At 29.5% G+C, this 22,262-nt stretch overlaps 1 protein-coding gene across 1 annotated transcript in view; it reads left to right on the top strand.

Annotated features, from left to right (window-relative positions):
- The window catches only part of stw (straw), a 187,630-nt gene that overhangs the window by 37,306 nt on the left and 128,062 nt on the right, over window positions 1–22,262 (top strand). The gene's annotated exons all lie outside the window — the stretch shown is intronic.

Here is a 22,262-nt window from a genome sequence, read left to right as displayed (position 1 = left end):
TTTTTAATGTGTTTCTTTGTATAAACTGATGTACTGTTATGATTATTATATGTCCTTAGTTTGACTCCACATTGCTGTCTGATGATAAATTTGTTTATTTGTTTAACGGATCGAACATGAACAGCGGATCACTGGAAATGGGAGGTCTGAGAGAATGAGATGGGGAGAATAACAATTGTCAAGTTAATGAAAAGATATCGTTAAAGGTAATGATATTGCTAAATCGATAAAGAAAGAAAAGAGAGGTAAAATTAATGAAATAAAATAAAACAAAAGATTTGTAGTTAGTGTTGTATTTAGTATTTGTATTATTAGTATTTATAGACTAGTATTGCTTGTGAGGGAAAAAGGGGGGAAATTATTGGTTTGTTATAATTTACGATTATATATATATATTGTGTAGATATCCGATCATGGACTGATGTGTAATGTAGCAACCTAATGTAATTGGGCAGCATGGCTGAATACAGCATTTCTCTCTAATACATACATTGTTCTTTATAAATTACAACATAAATAAATCTTTTAGTAAATAAAAATCAAAAGGCGGAAAACGGATCAGCTATAATCGCCCCTCGATAATTTCTCAGACTTAACATTCAAGTGCATAGAACGCTTAAGCAACTAATATAATATATAAACGCAATTTGTTTGAAAGAAGTTAACAGCTATAATTCACTCGGGATCTACTCGTAAAACGCCTGGTTTGGTGAAAGCTTAAAAGCAAATTGTTATATTCTCCCACTAACGTCCGCTCGTTATCTTGTTTGGAACTTTTAAAACCACATTTGAAGTTCGTAAGCCGAGTGAGTCATTGATGTCTAGGTAATTTATCTGAAACGAATTCTAAAAGGCGGTTAGCATTGACCGCTTGGTAATGACCGTCAAAATTTTATTTTAGTAAAGAATGTAAACATGCCCTTGATGATTTTTTATTTAAATATCATAAACGAAAATGAGAAGCTATTTAAAATTCCGAGCATCGACCGGCATTGGGACAGTGTCCTTGGTAATGACCGAATTATGGCTGAAATTTTTACGATATACAAAGAATTTCTTTTCTTAGATATTAATGATAAGTTTTTCTACGTTCTAGGCTGTTCAATTTGAGTGACTGGTTTGAAAACTGAAAATAAAGGAAGGGATAATTAAAATAATAAATATCATACAGATTGGTAGTTATTCTTAAAATATGGTTCAAAACACAAAATTAAATCGTTTTGCCTTTTTATATTATGTACAAATAAAAAAAGGTGTGATAAAATAAAATCACACAGTTTTACTAACCGCCCTATCAATACTTCAATTCTATCAAAGTTTATACTTAATCATTAATTAATACTAATATTAATCGTACAATCTAGTGAGATGGTTAATTATTTCAAATAAGGAAGCTATTTTGAAAATTCTGTGTTTAAGTTCTGTTAGACTTCTTCAATAAGAGTAAAATCTAGTAAATATTACATGCCATTAAATTGTCCTATGAAAATAATTTTGAATAAATAAAAAAAAAAAAAGTGCAGAAAAAGTGTTATGACACCCATACATGAATTTAAACGCGCAATTACAGTTTAATATATATATTTATTTTTTTGAGTTATTCTGTCCATATATATTAAGACCACTTTGCTAATCTGGATTATTTGTACTGGAGGGCCTTGAAATGTACTTTCCTACTGAAAACTCGGATTTAAAAATATTAATCATGGTTCTTGATGAGGTTCTTAGACTTCTAGATTTCTAATATTTAACACTAAAGAAAAAGATATGTTCCTTCCTATCTTTTTTATAATGCATCTATGATGAAAACATTTAGCAATTGCAGTCAAGTTTGCGGTGTTGCAATCACCTGGTTCATATAAACTAGACAAACCGGTTGAAAAAAAAAGTTAAACTTGTAAAAAAATCCAACAGGTTATTCATTTAGGTCATACGAATTTGTAATTATATTTCTTACATCAATTACGTGAAATATTTCATAATATACATTCGTGATAAAAAATATCCCAATATATTAACTTTTAAGCAAAAATCCTGTTAAAAAAACTTATTCTCTTTGTATTTGTCGTTTTCTATGCTGCGTAATCATTTAAGGATTGTTTAAAACATGTAATTATTTCCTTCAATTACATTTTAAATACAATTTGTAAAATACTCCATAAATTTCTGTTTGTAGATTCACCGATTACCCATTTTCGCAGAAATAGTTTGAAATGAGAAATTATTTTGAAAAGTCCTTTAAGTTTGAAAATAAAACAAATTTTAACTTTCTAAATCTAGCTTTAAAAATGTTTTAATGAAATCTTCAAAGCTAAATATGAATTTAGATATTTTTAATATGATTATTTTATCGTTTTGGGGTTTTAGTTTTTACTAGTAAAGTTTTGTAATTAAATTACGCTGTATAGTTAAACATAAAATAATCCTTAGTATTCATAAAATTGAATTAGTGGTAGAAAGGTAAAGTGGTGTTCTAATTTTTTTTTTTTGGGGGGTGTAAATAAAGAAAAAAAGATTTATACCTCAGTTATTTGTTATGGATAATTAATAATGAGAAGGAAAAAGATCTCTTGTTCATACAGGGGCTGTTTTCGATTTTTTTAGAAGTTATTATAGAAGGAGAAATGAACCTTGATAGAAAATGTTTCACAGGCACAATGGAAAGGAATATCGATTGATTAGCTTCAAAATAGTAAAATAACAGAGGTATTTTTAATTATACTATACATATTATAAATGTATTGATATATTATATTTGTTAAACCTACATAAAGTAAAACCCTCCCTATCCCTCCTAGTCAAGACCATGACCCACAACCAGGACAGTCAGTCGTAAAAGAGTTTAGTAGAAAAAAAAGTTAGTGTAAAAGAAAACTTCTAATAGTGTTCCAACTCATTTATTTGCCAACAATTTAAATTTAATAATAAAGTTAACATACAGGTGTAATTTGAATTAATATCACAGATTAAATTGACTGAATTTATCTACGAGTTTAAAAATATATGTAGTTTTAGGTATCAATATATGAGTTTAATTTATCAAAACATTTTAATTTAATGTAAAATTAAAATTTCATTAAATAGATGATTTTGTTTGATTTTGTTGTACAACAGACTTTTCATTTTTTATAAGCAATCGCAAAGCTAGTTATTTTATTTTGCTTTATGGAATATTTACTTTTTATTATTCTTTATTTTTATCACCCCTTAATACTGAGATGCTCTCAAGCGAAGTTCTACTGTAAAGATAAATTTAAAAAGAGGATATTGTTTTGTTTAATTTTAAAGTTAAGGTTACTTAATTCTTTTATATCTTGATATTTCTTCATTAATTTCAACAGTCCTCATACCAAGATCAAATTTCTTCTAAACTATCCAAAACTTTATTCGAAATAAAATTTCACAGGCACTTATGTGGTACAGGTGCGAACCCATGACAGGTTCAATTGATCCGAAATGCAATATCCCTATCAGTGCTGAGGCTCTAATTACAAACCGACACCCAATTACGTAATACCAACATTACCTAAGTGACATGGCACAATTTAGATTTCAGGTTCAACCTGTCATTATCAAGTGTTGCCCAATTGATCGAAGCCGAGGAACTAAAACACATATATTATCTTTGGACATGTATCTGCAAGCGTTTTAATTGCGGTCTGGTAAATTCACCTTCCTGCCTGTCCTGGAAATAGCCCATGCCCAATGCATTTTTAGGCGATACGATGAGGTGTATTATTATAGGTATTTGTATGTCCGAATCGGTGATTGATGATGTTAATGTAATTTATATAATGATATCCAATGGTTACACGAGTCAAATAAAGCTCAATATATTTTTCCTGATGTATATTATAAAATTATTTATTTTTATAGGGATTAATTTTTTTATTATTTCCTCCTCTAATAGAGCAAATAGAGTTCATAAATGCCAAATCGAATAAATATATTATTTTTATCCTAAATATGATACTTGATTCATTTATAGATCTATCTGCACAGATCCAAAAACAAAACGCAAATGATTTTTTATGAGCGAATTGTTTCTGCAAAATACGCGCTATTCGCAATCCAAAGTCTTAAGGACATTGAGAAGTTATTGATTTATTTCTTCCCCATTTAAAAAAAAAAAAAATTATAATATATCCCAGAAGGCCATTTTTCTGTTATCACTGTTATATAATTAGTATTAAAAAAATAAAATAAAATCTTTGCCATTTCAAACTATGGTCATGGTATTTTGTAAGGAAGTACTATTTCTTAAACAACGGTGTGCAAGGAGGTTATTTGTTAATGATCGTGCTCAACTGCTTGATTGTCACCCAATTAAGATTACCAAATAAATAATTATCTGCCACAGCTGGATTCGAACCCACATTCCGTGAGCTAGTAGCACAGCGCCTTACACACTGATCTACCCCTCTTCCGTGTATATAATTATCTTACTTTTTAATATTATTTGAAAAACAAGCGTTTCTTGAAAAATAGTGTTTTGTTTTTTATCCTAAAGTGTATTTTGCTTTAAATACAATTAACCTATCAGCTTCAATTCTGCCATAATGTAGCTCTGGCGACACTGTGGAGAAACAAAAAAATAGTAATTCCTATTTTATAAGTTAAAAAAAACACAATCCACACTAAAAAAAAAAAGGCCAAGTTTAATCAACCGATCTCATATTATTTTATTGATCAGAAATTATTTTACTAGATATAAGACTAGAAATAAAGTGCATAAATGTTTTCTTGAGAAAACGAGACATTTGTTAACGTCGTTTCCGTTACTCCATTGAACTAACAGATTACATGAAGTCTAGTAGGATTAAACATAACAAATGAATATTTATGTGACTGCTCAAAAAAAATTGTACAATGATTAATGATATAAAGTTTTAAATTAATTAACATCCAGAGCCTATAATGTGTTTATAATATGTCAGCTGCTTATAGGGAAGGATTAGCGTAAGACAAGCGGCAGCTAATCGTTCTTATTAAAACGTAGCACGGAACCTACTTTCACTAGTGAAGGATACATATTAAAAAAATAAAAGCAATAAGAGTGGAATTTATTATGTGCAACGGATAGGAGACAAAATAAAACATTCAAAAGACGAAAAGCTTACGTAATAGTCGTCCTTGTGCCCGACTATGGCCAAATAAAAAATTAGCCATAGGCGACCAATAATATACTCAGGGCTTTATATGGCTGTAGTCAATTAAAATGCCGAACGTTGCGAAAATGTTGAAAATTTGTCAATATGGCCCGGTTTGTTGCAACTAACAAGGAAAGTGGTTTAGTAACTGATACCTCTAAAGGAAAAGTAAATGGGAATTGTGTGCCTTTGAGTGTCATGGGAAGTTATCAATCACCGGGCCACTCTAATTTCATTCGCCAATTGTTTTTTATTATTTATATTTCCTTAGTTAATTTCCGTACTGTATTTATATGCTTAAAGCGGCAGTTACGTAGTAGAAGAATAAGAACTTATCAGTCGTAAACAACTACATTATTATTAAGGGAATAGTTGTCTTCACCAAAAACGGTTCATAAAATTCCAATCCCAGTTACCAACAGTTGAAGAAGCTGTGACTTGGAAAATCCACCCTCATCTCGAAGACTGAAGCCCAGGCTGCTGCACGATATCCTGTTATAAAATTTATATTTATATTTATCTACTCTATTATTGATATTACTACTATTTTATTTACTTTTTCTCTTCTTCTTTTGCTCAAATTAACTTTTTTTCCATTAGAAGTCAATTACTAATTTTACTGAACCTATAAATGACATTGTTTTTGTTATTAATTTTTTCTTTTACTCTCTTCATAAAAATTATGTTTATCTATTAATTTATTTTATTTTTTATTTATATATATATTAGATTTATGATTCATCTTTATCATATTCAGACTTCAATATTTACAGCGTTGTAAATAGTTAGGTGTGTCTTTTCCTCAAGACTATATCGTTCCCTTAATCAATTGTAAAAAAAAAATCTTTTATATTAACCGTGGCCAACCAGGCCGATATTAAAATAATAAATTAGGATAACGGTAACATTCCTTGCATTATTTCATCACAAATGGGGTTGTTTCTTATATACTATATGTGTATTGATACACAAAATACACATATATATAGTACGATAGTATTTATTCAAAGAATTTATAATGAAAATGAAAACCTATACCGTTACAACTCATGAAGGGTTAGGGATTCAGTACTTTGTAAGAAAGTATTGTTTCTTGAAAAAAATTATAAAACTCTCCCGAACCCACAGGATTAACTCACTGCTGCAGTTACAGAATAAATAGTTATCTGTCCCGTCCGGATTCGAAACCGTGTCCTGAAAGTTTGTAGCATAGCGTCTTACTCACTGAGCTTCCCCGCTTCCAGAGAATTTAAAATAATTTTCTGTGAGCTTGAAATAAAATAAGAAAAATGAATAGATATGAGAGTCCGTGATGGCGAGCACGTTAGGATTCCCAGAGTGCTAGGTTCAGAATAGTGTGTGTTCGATTACCACCTTGGACAGTCAATATTTACCCCAAAATGGCTTTTAAAAATGAATCTTACCACTCTGGTTAGAACGGAGCGGCACTCCTCATTTATTTTCCCCATTATTCCTAGTGCCATTAACAGGCGTGATTGTGATTTCCTTAGTTCACTCATAAATATTATCTCCATCTCCAATACACTACCTATAATAATGATAATAAAAATAATAGCTGGGTCAATAAGTAAATGGCTACCTACTAAAGACCCAACGGAGCGTGGACTGCGTAACACTTGGGATGGCTGCGGTGATGATACGCCGCATGTAGTTGAGTAATGTGGTTTCGGAACATCTTCCTTCTTCAGGTCTTATTGAAGAATTGTGGGACTCATATTCAATGAGCTGATTAGATGCTCTCTTAGGTAACTCTTGTTGTTATATTTTATATAACCGTTGCAATATGTCTACGAAAATCATTCATCTGAAAAGACTGGGCTATTTTAGCCCGGCATTTAGTAACCTGCTAGAAGAAAATCTGTTGTTTAGCGAAACAATGTACCGAATTATTTCTGCACACACGCCTGTAAAACTTTTAATCCACTAGAGGAAATTTGGGAACGTGATAAAAACAATGTTCACTTGTTTTTATAATTTTAGAATGCATTAAATTTTTTTTAATAACCACTTCCTTAAATTAACCTCCTTTTTGTTGTATAAACGACCAAGATATTCAGATTTAAATTTTAAAAAAAAATTAAAATCTCGTACTCAAATGTAGAACCACAATAAAAAGCATTCATACCATTTCATAAGTATTTCCAATTTTCACATCATATATATGTTTAAAAATTAGACATATTTTCTTTAAATTGAAATATATTTTCCCAATATATGACAATTTTTTTTTTTACAAAATAAAAAAAAAATGCATGATAATTTTATTTTATTATATGTATATTTTTTATTAGTTTTACTTATTTACTATTTTTTTTATGTTTTATATATGAACAAAATATTTATTTTTGAAATCAATTAGACCCATCTGAACTTCTAATCATATCAGTGATTAAAAACTTGGACAATTGTCTATTTTCAAGACCTTTCTTTACAATCAATAGTTCTAATTTTGAAATAATTTTCACTCCATAGTTCAATGATAATCTACCGATTCATTTCTCGGAGCCAACTCAAAATGAATATAGACTGACTCATTGGGAATCAATTCCATAACTTTCTGAAATACTTAAGAACCCTTACTCCCAAGTTCTCGGCCATCAAGTCCTGGAATAAATATTTATCGTTAAAAAAAAATTATTTGTGCTGGATTAGGTTTTTTGGCTAATGTGGCTACTATGATTACTTTTAAATTTATTAATTAAAAAAATTAATATAATCTATAAGTTAATTTTTAAAAATAATAAATTAATCATCTCTAATTCAGCGCGTGAATAATTTAGGAATACAGCAACTTGATTCCGACACGTTACCTGTAGGGACAACATGGTCAACACATTGTTCCAATCACCCCATTAATCCTCATACTAATTTTACGTATTTATTTTATAGCTTAATGTATCAGGAAATAGCTGGTCAAATCGCAATTTTCCGTCAAAAATTGTATGGCAAATGAAAATTAATTAGTGATGTGTAGATAGTTGACCGTAGATTAATAATTGGATAAGATGGTCGGGGGGTGCGGTCAGGAAAAAATAAGATCTGATTTCAAACGCAGTTTAGCTAAGGTATCCTGATGAACATCTGAAACTAAGATCGAAACGTTGGTATGAATAAATATTTTTTTTGTTTATTTATGTTCTTTTTTGCTGACCACACCCTCCGACCATCTTCTGCAATTAGAAAATTAATTGGGATTTTGTACTGTGGTCGCTTAACACAAACATTTAGTGTACAGCCCATCAATGTACTATAATTAATATAAATGTAATAAATAATTACTTGATATATAGAATTACATATTATAAATAATTACGTAATCAATTGTCCCTCCTTCCTTAGCAATGCATATTACAGCTTTCATACTGCATTAATCTTAAATGAATATTTAATCAGACAATGTTCCTCACCGAACATGTTTTTCCTCTTTGATTTAGGCGGATTAAAGTGTGCAGTAGCCGGTCATGGGCGCTTTGATTGGTTACATGCATTATAATGAGGGGCTTGTAAAGTGTTTCATAGGACCACCCACTTGCAGCACTCTATTTAAAATAATTTCACGCCCTGAAGGATTGTGGAGCGTGCCAGAGAGTCGTGCATTAGTCTCAGCGGGTTGAACTTGGTGTATAATACTCATTCAACCGAAACCCCAGATCATATTGCACCTTAAAGGTTAGGTCGAGGAAAAAAGTCACCGTAACCCGCACCCTCGAATATGTGACAGGTGAGGAAACATAACCGAAACTTTACGAGAAAAAAAAAATCACGGTCGTTGGGAAACTGGTAGGGTATCGGTCATGTGTGGCAACATTGCTCCAGTTCCTGAGCACATACCCTAGGATCGGTCAAATATGGACCTATGTTTTGAGTCATTTTGCACAAATGAATTATCACTTCAAATTTTTACTCATACATCCTACTTAATTTATAATCCTTCAATGATATATCAGTATAAGTAATATCCTTTATCTAGACTATCTCACAACCACATAAAAGGTTTGCGGCAAAGCAGGGGCACCTCCATTATTGGCTGCTTTTATATTTGCCAACATCTGAGAAGCTGTATCTCAAAGATCATTGCATCTGCAGAGAACAATTAAGACTCAAATAGTATAAAATCGATTCCCCTTGTAATTTTATGAGATAATATTCGACAAAAATTTGCTCCTGTGTGATACAAATGATAAAAAACTGCAAGTATGACAAATGAAATTTTCCTTGTCCCTTTTTTCCCTATATTAAAAATGGACAAGTGATTTTTCGACAAACACTACTAGATGCATCTATAAACTAAATTATTTTATTTTTAAAGCCTCAGACAAAATCGGTTGATCCAGTAAGTAGTCTGTGAGATACAGTTTCTCTAATTTCAGCAAATGGAAAACGGCCAAAAATAGCGAAATTTGCAGCTAACTCTTATAAAATTTATTACTTCTATAATTTATATTTTTATGAATTTCTAAGAACAGTTATTAGGCTTATAACACTTACAAAATCTTTATTTCATGTCCTTCTATAGATCGTCAAGATTTATCCTAAATCCTAGGTGGTCGCAATTCACATAATATTATGGTTAATACAAGAATAAATTATTATTACCTCTTACAAATCAGAAAAATGAAATTCATATCAAGTTAAAAAAGAATATTAAAAATCAAGAAATTAGTTTTTAAAAAAAAATTATTACAATTACCAAACAGATGTGGGAATATTCTGTCATTAAACTTTATTGTAAACTCCCTAACCACCCAAACCCACTAGTTTCTAACCTTGCTTCCTCTTCCATTCCTGGCATCCTCCGAGGCGCCTGAAAAGAATATGGCCTCGTGACCTTGTATTGTAAACTGTTTTTAGAGTTCTACTACTGGGTAGTTTCTCTACATCCTGTATCATATCATTATGTCATTATGATCAAATTTACTTGTTGTATTTTTTTTTATACAGTTGTATATATCAATAAATAAATAAAAAAACTTTATTGTAATATAATCCCTAATCTAAATATCAATGGAATGACCAAAGTAATCCCTATATATATTTTTTTTTAATTTTATAGTTGTTTTATTGTTTATTTTTATTTTCACTGTTTCCCTATATACATAATTGTTAGGTAGTTAAAATAATTCCTATAAAGTTATTTATTGTATGCTCGAAGTCACCAATCAACACTATCTTTGGACATTCCACATCGTCCTATGACATTAGGTAACATTGTCGTACATTCCTTCGATTCCACTCATTCGAAAAATCAGTTCTCCGTGGAGAGGATGGCAACGGCTACGAAAGGACACGGAACCGCACCCACAAAAGAGAAATGGCAAAGAGTTTCCTCATGAAGCCTGAACCGGAAATGGGCGGCGTTAAATCGATCAATGATCATGCGCCTCAGCCGGAACTGTCTGGGCGTTGGTCAGCTTGGCTTGATTAGAGACCTCGTTCCGACACCTCACAATTTGTTTACTGAATTAACTAAGAAATTCAGCACTTTTTCTCTTTTTTTTTTTTTTTTTTACGAAAATGATGCTGTTATCATTGATTTCCTACACTTATGAAATACGGGGAGTTGGATCTTTTCTCTTATAAAACTACTTATTAAAGAAAAAACTTGGAAAACTAGAATATCAATGAGAACTCATTTTTAGTAAATGCAATATCTGATTACAGAACTGTAATTCAATTTTTTTCTAATACCAAGATTTTCACAAATAAACGGAAATAAATAGTAATGTGTAAATAAATGAGATAAAATTGTAAAATTTAGTTCAGCATTACAAATAAATCTATCCTGGAAAAAAACATATTTGGAGACCAAAAAAGTCTGTAACAATATTGCCAGTAAAAAATGCACTAGTCAGAAAGATTATAATTTTGGAAAAAATGTTCTCATATCCTTCCTGTTTGAATTTATTTATTTTATCTCTAAATAATCTGCAGGAATTAGAAATTTTCCAGAGCATGAGTGATACCACATTATATTCTTTGCCTGTGAATAGAAAAAAATCATTTAGAAATTCGTCAAATTAGAAAACAATATTCTAATACATAATATTGTTATATACCACATAGATGTTGATGCCAGGTAATACCTGAAACTCAAATGATACAGGTTTCCATATGCATCTTTAAGTATCCTACGTGTACAAGATATCAGCAGAAGAAAGTAAGGTTATAAAAACATGTTTTTTAGATATTTACATATTTTATGAAAGTTATTGTAATTAAGTAAATAAACAAGGATTGTATCTGGCTTTTAAAAGCACTAGTAAAACTTTAGTGACAACTTACAGCAATAATATGGAATCATATCTTGAGAATATAAATTTATACGCTTTAAATGCTGCATCTTGACATGAGAGAGAAAAGTTAAGTACATCTTCTCATAGTAAGCCAAGACAAGTTCTCAACCCTGATGCTGATAGACAACCTAGAATGTAAATAAGTCTTGTTTGCTAATATGTTCTGTAAACTACTACTTACACTTTCTCCTTGATACCTTCCAATGAATCAACACCTGCTTTCGCCATGTAAGTCGAAAGAGAATTGTATATTCAATCTGTACAACCCTATTACATTTATTATTTTTTTTAATAAAAAAAAAATCTGATCAAGTTTGCATTGCGTGTCGTAACACATCAACGAAACTGGTCCGAGGCCTTGGGTAAATATGTTAATTCAGTTGTAGTGAGAGGCGATCGAATTCCGTTTTGAACAAAACCAGAGCATTGGAGCCCATTAGGCAAGTGTGGGAGATAAAATAGACCTGTTTAAAACTCGATGGCTTTCGAATCGATATATCATAACGTTTCGCTATCTATGCCAAACGCCCCCAGGCCACAAATGCGCAACTGGGCTTGAACTATGGGCTGGTCTGGACCACATATATTTCAAACCTAATTACAAAACTCGGGTAGAGAGATTCTGACCACTGCTTATCAAGGTAAATATATGAATTCATCGTTAATATTTGGGGATTTTCTTTGATATATATTATTTTGGACTTAACGCTGCGTTGCATATTTGAAAGTAATAATACTAGAATTTACTCTCAACATGTGTTCTTCTCAGACCTTATATACTTCCATTCCAATATAAATTTTATAAACTAACATTTCTCACAGTTGAATTAAAAAATAAACTTTGTATATTTCGCATAAATTGGAATTTTAAGTACAAAAATAATAATAAATACTAATCTGTGGACTGGAATGTATATAACTGCTAATGCCACCATCATAAAATCACTTATTTATTATATTGCCTGTTTTTGTAAATTAAAATATTTTTTCAGATACATATGTCCTTTTTAAAACCAGCGACAATTAATGATAATGATTAGTTGCCAGTTAATGTCTTTCTCCATAATTTAGCGAAGGTATGCCCACACGTTGTAAAAATGACTTTATTCTCGATTTTATTCCATTAATTAAAACTAATTATCCCTTTCGTAACTGCTGTGTTTCTACATCATTTAAGGTTTCCTAATACCTACTCGGTCTATATTAAGATGAAAAATAATTATCAACAAATAAAGCGTGTAGAATTAATCCCCTGACTTAAATCTACACAGTCCTTAAATTATAAATCATAAAATTTCAATATTAATATTTTAAACTTATAAAATTATTACGGTTGAAGCAACAATGAGTATTTTTACTTTAAATTTATGTTATAAAATTAATTTGATCTATTAATTGTATAATTACATTTATTTTGTAAAATCAACATCTGAATTGTAAATAATGTGAAATTCGGTTAAGTTACTATGTATTTTACGTAAAATAATAAAATCAAACTATAATACTCTCGTGAATGAATGTTTATTCTGCAGACCTCTTAGAAGGTATTCTTACTTATCAGTCTCAGTAGTATGTATTTGGCCAGCTCATAGACTATATATATATATATATATCTACCTGCCCCAGGAGTCCATATTTCTTGAGGAGGAATTTCTTCAAAGGATCTTTTCCCTTTGTTCCTAGTTGTTCTCGTGCATAGATTACAAACATAAGCGCGTATATATATTAATACGAAATTATATATATGATTCTGTGCTCATAGTATCTTATGCACATATAGTTGTCAGATTTTCTATCTTTCCAATTTATTTATATAATTTTTCTTTCTAAAAGCTTTTTGTATACTATAATCTGATTTTGTATCATTTTTTTTTTAAGTTTTATAATTTTTACCTTGTTTTTTTTTTTTAGTAATATATGTTTAAATTTATTGATTCATTTATTTATTTTTTGTCTACTTCATTTTACCATAATGATTTTTTGTTTTTAAATTATAATATCCAACCCACAAATAAATTAATCAACAGCGCATTGTTTACATGCCAGGAGGGAAGTCTTTACTGAGGCTCTCATAAGAGGTAACAATTACTATTTTTTGGGGAAAAAAATACAGATAGTTTAATCTATCTAATTTATCCTATTAGTTAACCTAATACTGAGTTGTATTAATTGAGTTTTACTAAAGTTATGTACAAAGAAAATTTATCAAAAAAAATGTGTTATAATTTAACTTAGCGTGACTTAAAAAAAAATGTGAAATTAAGGGAAAGCCCTAAAGAATAAAACATAAAATTTTAATCATGGATATAATTTCAACATTATTCATAAAATTTATTCTGCTATTTATCACTTGGAATTTAAGGTAGTTCACTATCTTGATTTTTTTTTAACTTCACTATCATTTCAGATTAAAAAAAAAAAACAGTAAAAAAATTAAAGATATTTAGGTTAATATCAAAATGATTTATTTTCAGATAAAGACATTATTTTCTAGATTAAATAGAAACAATAAAATCACAAAACATGTATCTGACACACATCACTTTCCTGCGAAGTAAAACTTACCGGTACTGAAACACTGGGATTCCCCTGATAGAAATTTTAAAAAAACAGAAATTGAATGGAAACTGAAAGTAAATATTGAAGAAACCGTTTAAGGGATATTGAAGAAGTAAAGTATACCCAATTTAACAGGATATTCAATGGTCTGACAGCCGCTTTCACTGATGTATTTGCCCGACAGATCGGAGAAAAACCCCAAGACACATAAAAACGTGCGATTTACCGATCCCTGAAGTCTTTCATTTGATGTATCAAAGGTTCATTTTCGGCTGGTCAGAGGTCAATAATAGGTGTTAGAAATATTTTGAAATGAAATGATTTCGCATGTAGGTTAATAAATTAGCAGCTGAGAACCTCGCCATGATTTCGTTTCCGATAAATGTTCAAGAAAAAATAATTATACATAAGCTAGCCAACTATGACCTTAATATTCCACTGTATAATTCGCTAATATTTTAAAACAGTTTCACTTATGTATTATGCACAACTTACGAATTCTAATTTACTTTCATATCCAGTCATAACTAGGGAAAATATGGGCGTTGATGACCTCAGGGTTTTACGCCCTAAAGCCCCAGACAACAACTAGGGAAAATATCATCGTCCGTTTACATAATTTTTTTTTGATAGATTTATTTATTGATAGATATTACAATCAGCCACACAGTTGTGGGCAATAGGTAATAGTGATGAATGATTTCATACATACTAAAATAAAAAATAAATAAAATAATAATTAAAAAACTCCTAAAATATACACAAACAAAAGAATAGACAAGATGAACATAATCAAACTATCTGTATGAAAAATAAATAAATAAAATAAAATAATATATACAATATTAACACAATCGACCTGAGGATCCCTGAGCCCACTCTATCCCCCACGTGTGAGGGGTAGAGCAGAGCTCAAGAGATCCCAGCGCATCCCTCTCACCGCATCACTGGCAATGGTTTAAATAATAGCATCCTGTTTCATTTTTTGTTAGTTAATCAAGATTATAATTACATCTTTAAAACAATCAATTTAATTAGTGATCCCGAAACAATCCTGCACTATCTCTCGGGAAACTGTAGGGATAGAACACTTTTACATTTATTATTAGAGCAAAAACAATATGTAACTGGCAAATTGAAAGTCTGTCAATAGAGGCTTTCCTTTAAACTCCTGGCAGTACCTGGCATGTACTACCTGACTCATCAATCATTCGTCTTCGACAGGTTTTCTCTATCTGACAAAGCTTGTAAATTTCTTCAATCCGATTAGTCTTCGATCAAAAGTAGTACCAACAGAATCAGTAAAGGCTATTTTACAGTACTCTACTAGACGTGTCTTTAAAACGGAGATTCCACGGTGACGGTGATCCATAACTGTTTTACGCTTGCGCAGATAGTTTATATTGAAACCAACTACCACGCCAATCGTAATAGTAAATATTAGGACTCATGATCAAAGTGTTTGGGATTGCTTTCACTATTACTATAATGTCAATATCACTATCACCGTGGAATCCTCCATGATATGAAGGACTATATAAACTGACGATAGAATAATTTTAACCAGTCCCCACTGGCTTTACGAAATCACTACAGTAGACATCACGAAATAAGGCGGGAGAGCATTTTTCCATGTTGCCGTACTTAGTCCCAACATAGCAATGGCCAGACTAGTTCAGCTATTAAATGTTCAGTTGCTAACGGTGATAGGTTTACGGTTCCGCTCAGAAATAGAAATGGGATATTGAAAGCAAACTTTTTTTCCAAATAAAATTATATTTTAAATATATTATTTTCTGATCAGTGTATATTATGAAAAATATTTTCTTTATTATTTATTAACTTTGTTATATCTTTGTCCTAATTCTATAATTCGAAGCTATGACTATCTCCTAATGATAACAAAAATGCATATTGTAAATTATTTAATTTAAAGGACGTAATATTGTAAATAAAATTACTCCATATTTCAAGATATATTTATTAATTAGTTGTAAGTCATTATTTGGTATTGTTTTATTTAAGAATATAGGCATTAAAATATCTGGTTCGAACAATCTTTATTTAATCAGAACAAACAGTGATACAAGAGGTGAATAATTCCAAACCTTTCATCAGTGAACAGTGAGCTAGCTAATGGAACGGGAGTTGGTAACGCCGAAATTTTTCAGACTCACCTTATTTCATGATTACTATTATAATTACTCTTACTAACCGTAAATATCACTAATTTTTAAAAAGGTGCGAATAAAGATTAGATTATTATTAAAAAACATATCTCATAATGGAGTTACAATATAAATAAAAACACTAGATTTATCACAAACTGTAGAGCATCGAACGGCAGTGAAGAATCCTTGAACAGTTTAAAGCGCCTAGATAAAGGCAACTTTCCGCTGGCAGTTCAAGGTAGAAATAACAGCGTTCTGGGATCCACGCACCAGTCGTATTACTGTTATTGTGTCAGTAATAGCCCGGCAAGGATAGTGCTATTGTAGCAATGGAGGAAGGTTTTTTTTATAAGGTGAAAATCGTTACCGGGATAGCCACGGTCCCATGGCTTCAATGCTTAAATAAACGTTTTTCAAGAAAACTGTATATTTCTCAACTCCAGAGGTTCGCATGCCTCTAATATCAAAATAAACCACTACAACAAATGGAGTGTATATTTTTGGTTTATTCCCTAATTCTAGAAAGAGCCATATACACTTTATAGTGGCAAGGATAGGAGGGTCTTCCAGCCTCCGATTCAGTCTACGGCTAATATAAGAGAAAATGGTTTTACCATCATAGCTTAAACAATCTTCATTCATAGCCATGAATAATCCAATATTTAAAATACACCATTATTTTTTCAAGCTTTATTAAGAATAAGTTACATTTAATGTTGATACGAGATGATTTTTATACATATATATATTTTAAAAATATTATATCAAACCAACCATCTTCTTACACTGGATAAAGGTAGATAAACGCGCTAAAAAATGATTGCATATGAAGCCACCTTTTGAGAAAATATCATAGAGGCTTTTTAAAATATTTTTTTATGTAAGAGACGAATATTAATAAAAAAAAAAAAAACCCTTAGGTTTCACTTAAAATTAGAAGTCTCCACATTTTCTCTGGTAAAGTCATAAATAATAAAGCTTGATTGGCCTTTTTTAGCCATCTTCAGAGAAAACATCCTTAAGAACTTCCAGAAAAAGTGTTTATGTCGTAATCGAACATCAGATAAACGTTAAGCTACACACTTTCTAGCATATTTGGACCTATTAGTACGTACCACCTTTAAGTTAACTCTGCAACCAATACGGCAGATTAATGCTCATATATGAGAAGACGTGCTTTAGGTTGGTTTATTTAACCTTTATCGTGTATCAATACCACTCCATGGGAAAATTCCAGTCCATCCATCGCGAAATCTAATTCACTTTTTTGAATGAAGTTCGTGTTGAAAATACCGCACATGGTATGCGGATCGGTTATATTGAAGCAAAGAATTTCTGTAATATTGCTCACCTGAAATCCAATTAAACGAGTAATAGCGAACTACAACATCCAAGGTGCTGTATACATAGCTATCGCAAGACGTGGGACGACATTGAGCTGTAAGACAGTGAATAAGACTTATAAATCAATTTTCTGTCAGGCACAGGGTTCTGTTGTCCCTCGTTCAATGGTTGAGGGTTGTGAAACAAGAGAGTTCCCTGAATGGCACTGAAATGTCAAACCCTGCGCCAGACTGACAGCTACGCCACACTGTCAATGATAGCATTTATAGTCAGTATTTGAGGTTCCATATTTTATGCTAAGTGATTTGTTAAAATATTTAGTTGAAATAATAATAATAATAAATATTTGTTTTATCTAATAAATCATTCTAATAACAATATATATTATACGTCAATAAAGTTCTTCGGTATTTTTTTTTACTTCAATGGATCAAGCATTAAGCAGATAACAACTTTATTATTTACATTAATTTGCTTAGAATAAGGGTTAGTGTATTTCTACTATTTATTCTGATCTCTAAAAAAAAAAAAAACATTTTAAAACAAAATTGACAAATTCAATATCTTTTGAGATAAAATTTCTGTTTCGCCAATATAACTACTATAATTAAACCAATAAATTGTCATTAATGGTCGAAAATCACCAATTAAAGAGAACTTATTTTGGAAAAATGTTACTAAACCCTACTACTTTTTTTATTTATTGACGTTGTATTTATGTATTTTATTAAAGAGAGTATATTTGTACAATTACAAAATTGTCAAAGTAAATGAAGAATCGTTGAATTTTTATTAGTTAAAACTGAGAAATTTAATTACAATAATCTATAACGAAAATTCAAATTTGTGTACATAAATAATAATTTATTAATAAAAACCTTCAAAATGCTATTTTTAAAATGTGTGATTCTTCACAGAAAGTATTATTAAAAAGAATCTATTAGCAAAAATAAGTAGAATATGATGGCCAGGAGAAATATCTAGGATTCAACGTTATAACTAACATACCCTAATTTCCTTATTTTTTTATTTACTTATTTGGTTTTAGGTTATTAAGTTTAAATAACTGTCAAAATCGTTTTTAAAAGTAAAACTGTCGTGTCATATTTATCCGAATGAAATCGTAAGATACCAAAACTCATGGCATTATAGCATTGCGGTTTAGTATCAGGAATAAATTACGAATTAGGAAATAATTATTTTGTTTAAGAGTATTTTGTCATAAACGCATTGGCGTTTATACAACTACTTCCCCTTTCTTCTAAAACAGAATATTTTGTGTATCACAGGGTTTAATCCAGGTATTTATGATGAATAAATATTTAATTATATTTCAAAATAATGCTTTTTATAATCCGTCAAAAATTACTAAGTATTGCCAATACATAGAATTTGATCGAGATAATGATTAGTTATATTTCATATAATGTTATTTAGGCTCAATTGGCGGGTTCTGACTAAACAGGAGAAATAATTACTTAATTTTATAAAAAATTATAATTTATTACAGTTGAAAAAAATGATAATTTAGAATTATCATAATTACTAGTAATTTATAATTATTGTAATATATAATAAAAAAATAAATAGGCGATCTAGGACCAATTTGTACCTACCTATTAACAAGCATCCATCTGGACGTGGAAGTGGTCTTACACGCACGAAGAGCTCCATTACCCGGCTCTACGGAATAGAAAGTATAGAAAATCCCCCAGGGGCGAGTACCGTTGTTTTTCCCGAGAAAATGGTTAGCGCAGTGAAAATGACCTGGTTTTTACCTACTAGAGCTAAGGTCGTATTTCAGGACGTGGGATTATGTGAGTACGTCTCTCATGAGTCCAATGTGACTTTAATTTCAGGCATATTTATATCTTTACGAGATAATAAGCTGGAGAGATATTGCTTTATAAATACTGTACCATCTGTTGAGCTACGATATCTCGTTAGTCCGAACGTATCAGTAACTTTTAGAGAAAGAAAAATAAATGCATAATTACAGATATATCTCATCTCAATAGGACTATTAGATATTTTGTACTTTATAAGTATAAGCTTCATATGCTTCTTTAACTTAGATTCAAGAATTAAACATAAGAAAAATCTGATTTTATTAATTATAAAATTAATATTTATTGAAATTAAAATTTTATACCAGAGAAAAATAAATTTGTCTTTGTACTTTTACTAATGTTACATTACTATACTATATTAATAATATTTCCTTGCCAATTAAAAATTAATTTTATTACTGAGCTAAATTTTATACGTTTAAAAAAAAATTCTCCAAGCCATTTTGGATAAATATTGACAGGTGTTTAGCAATACTATGTTCAAACATCAAAAATACGTATATAAAAACACGTATCAATTTTTAAGACTTTGCGGAAGTTAGAATGAATTAAAAATATTTCAAAACCTTGGCTAAATATATCGATTTTCTAAATTTGATAAGAGATTATTTATTGTTATCAGTTAAACAAGGTCTTTAATTAAACTGAGATTAGTTAATCTGCGCAGGTATTAATCCAGTTTCTCAATATTTATTTTCATTTATTGAGTAGCACCAGAAAATGTTGTTTTAATCTAATCTCTAATGATCCAGATTAGAAATTCTCAATGTGGGGTACAATTAAAAAGATAATAAATGGGTCATCGAACACTAATTACATTATTAGTTATTGATCATTCATAAAAATTATTTAAAATTTTCCTTAGATAAATCTTATAAAATAAAAAATTAGTTGTAAATTCATAAACAGTATGTCAGGATTGTTCCATGTATAACCATATTCAATGTATGTGACTTTCATAATTATGAAATTGTTGTTTCAAAGTTCAAAGTTTTATTAAGGCCGTTAGTTAAAGAATTTTATTTAACAATAGCATATAAGGCCCAAACAGAGAAGAAGGTAATCGAGATAAATGGAAAAAAAAGTGTTTATATATATATGCACTTTAAAATTAGTAATAGTGATAGAAATAGTTGAATTAATTATAATAGAAATTGAATAGATTAATTAGTTATATGATATTAAATTAATGTAAAAAAAAATTACATATTTTATTCTTAACATAAAACAGTATAAAGGTGTCAGTTAAATTTCAAATCAGAGTACTATGTTGTAATTGTCACGTATACAATTTAATTTTGCAGAAAAAAGGATGTTATTTTAATAGTAATATAATGTTGAAGTTAATCAGTTTGTATGTATATAATTCATGCCGTTAATTAGAGACCATGTAATGTTTTTTTTATTTAAATATTTAATTTTTTATAGGAAAAATAAATGCTCTTTACTTTTTGATAAATATATAAAAATAAATTCTTAAATCAGTACATTTAAAACTAACGAAACTAAAAGTTAATACTTACCCTAATTGGTATTTTATTAATATAATTATTGAGAATTAGACCAAATAATTTAATAGTAGAACCCATCAACGTTAATACAAATTAACAATATAATTGAATTTTTGTAAAGAATATATTACTAAACAAATACAAATAAATGAATAGAACGTATCACATAATATTTGTGAGCTGTATGGGACCCCTAAGGGGAAAATAGAGATAAGATAAAAAAGAAACAATAAGAGATAATTTTTTATCACTTTTTGTTCGACGATCTTCATAACAGAAATATGGACCTAATTTTAGATCTGTTATCAGCAGGGTCTGGGCAACATTATATGTAATATCATTAATCGGTAATTTATTACTACGTCATTGCTATTGTTATATTTTTATTTGTTTTTTATTTTAATTTTTTTTAATTACATTAAAATAATATTTGTAATTAAGAAAGATAAATAAAATGCAGAATGTTCATAATCATTCTCAATTGATATTAAAGATAACTGACCAAAAATTTATTTTCTAGTTGTTAAATATTTTATATCTATGTAAATAATAAGTACAAATATAAATTTAATTTTTAATACGTTTCTATTTTCTAGATTTAAAATAAAATGTTAGTCAATATTAATTTTTTATTTGGTAGTCGAAGCTTTTTCTCATATTTAAGTATTGAATCCTTATGAGGAGACAATCCATTACAGTTACGTCTGATATATCTCAAGCCAGCTTAGATTTATCTATGAACCAGTCTTGAATCCACGGCTCTATGAAATTTAAAAATGAATCTGTTTAGATTTTTTTCATACCTTAAATTAATAAGTGGCTGTAATCAGAAATTGCGTAAAGAACAACGAATCAATTTCTGAAGTAGTACTCGACATTTATTAACGACGATTTAAAAGATCCATTTACGAAAATCTCATAATTATATCGATTGCGCCAAACAGGTGTCATCTTATATAATACAATGTAGCACTTTTATCAATTATTTTCTTGATGGATTTAATATAGTTATCATTTTGATGAATCATTAAGAAAAATATTTCTTGCATGATATTTCACTACTCTTCATTTTAAATTTAGTAAAATACAAACCTACAATTTATATTTTAATTTTTTTTAATAATTAATAACTGAAAATATTACAATATGTTGTTCCATTGAATGTTTCTCACATTACTCATAGGGCATCAGTATATCTCGTATACATCATATTCACTGATTGTTTTTATTTTATGATTAAATACTTTATAAAATTTTCAATATAGATAAATATTATACGGATTGTATCTAATTAGCATATTCTTACGTATCTAAAATAAGCATGGAAAAAAAGCAAGGCAGAATTTGAAAGGGTCTTCGTTTA

Source organism: Halyomorpha halys, unplaced genomic scaffold, assembly GCF_000696795.3.
Source record: "Halyomorpha halys isolate HHAL.00 unplaced genomic scaffold, Hhal_1.1 Scaffold121.1, whole genome shotgun sequence".
NCBI lineage: Eukaryota > Metazoa > Arthropoda > Insecta > Hemiptera > Pentatomidae > Halyomorpha > Halyomorpha halys.
The sequence above is the reverse complement of the archived record's forward strand: the minus strand, read 5'-3'. Positions and strand labels throughout refer to the sequence as shown.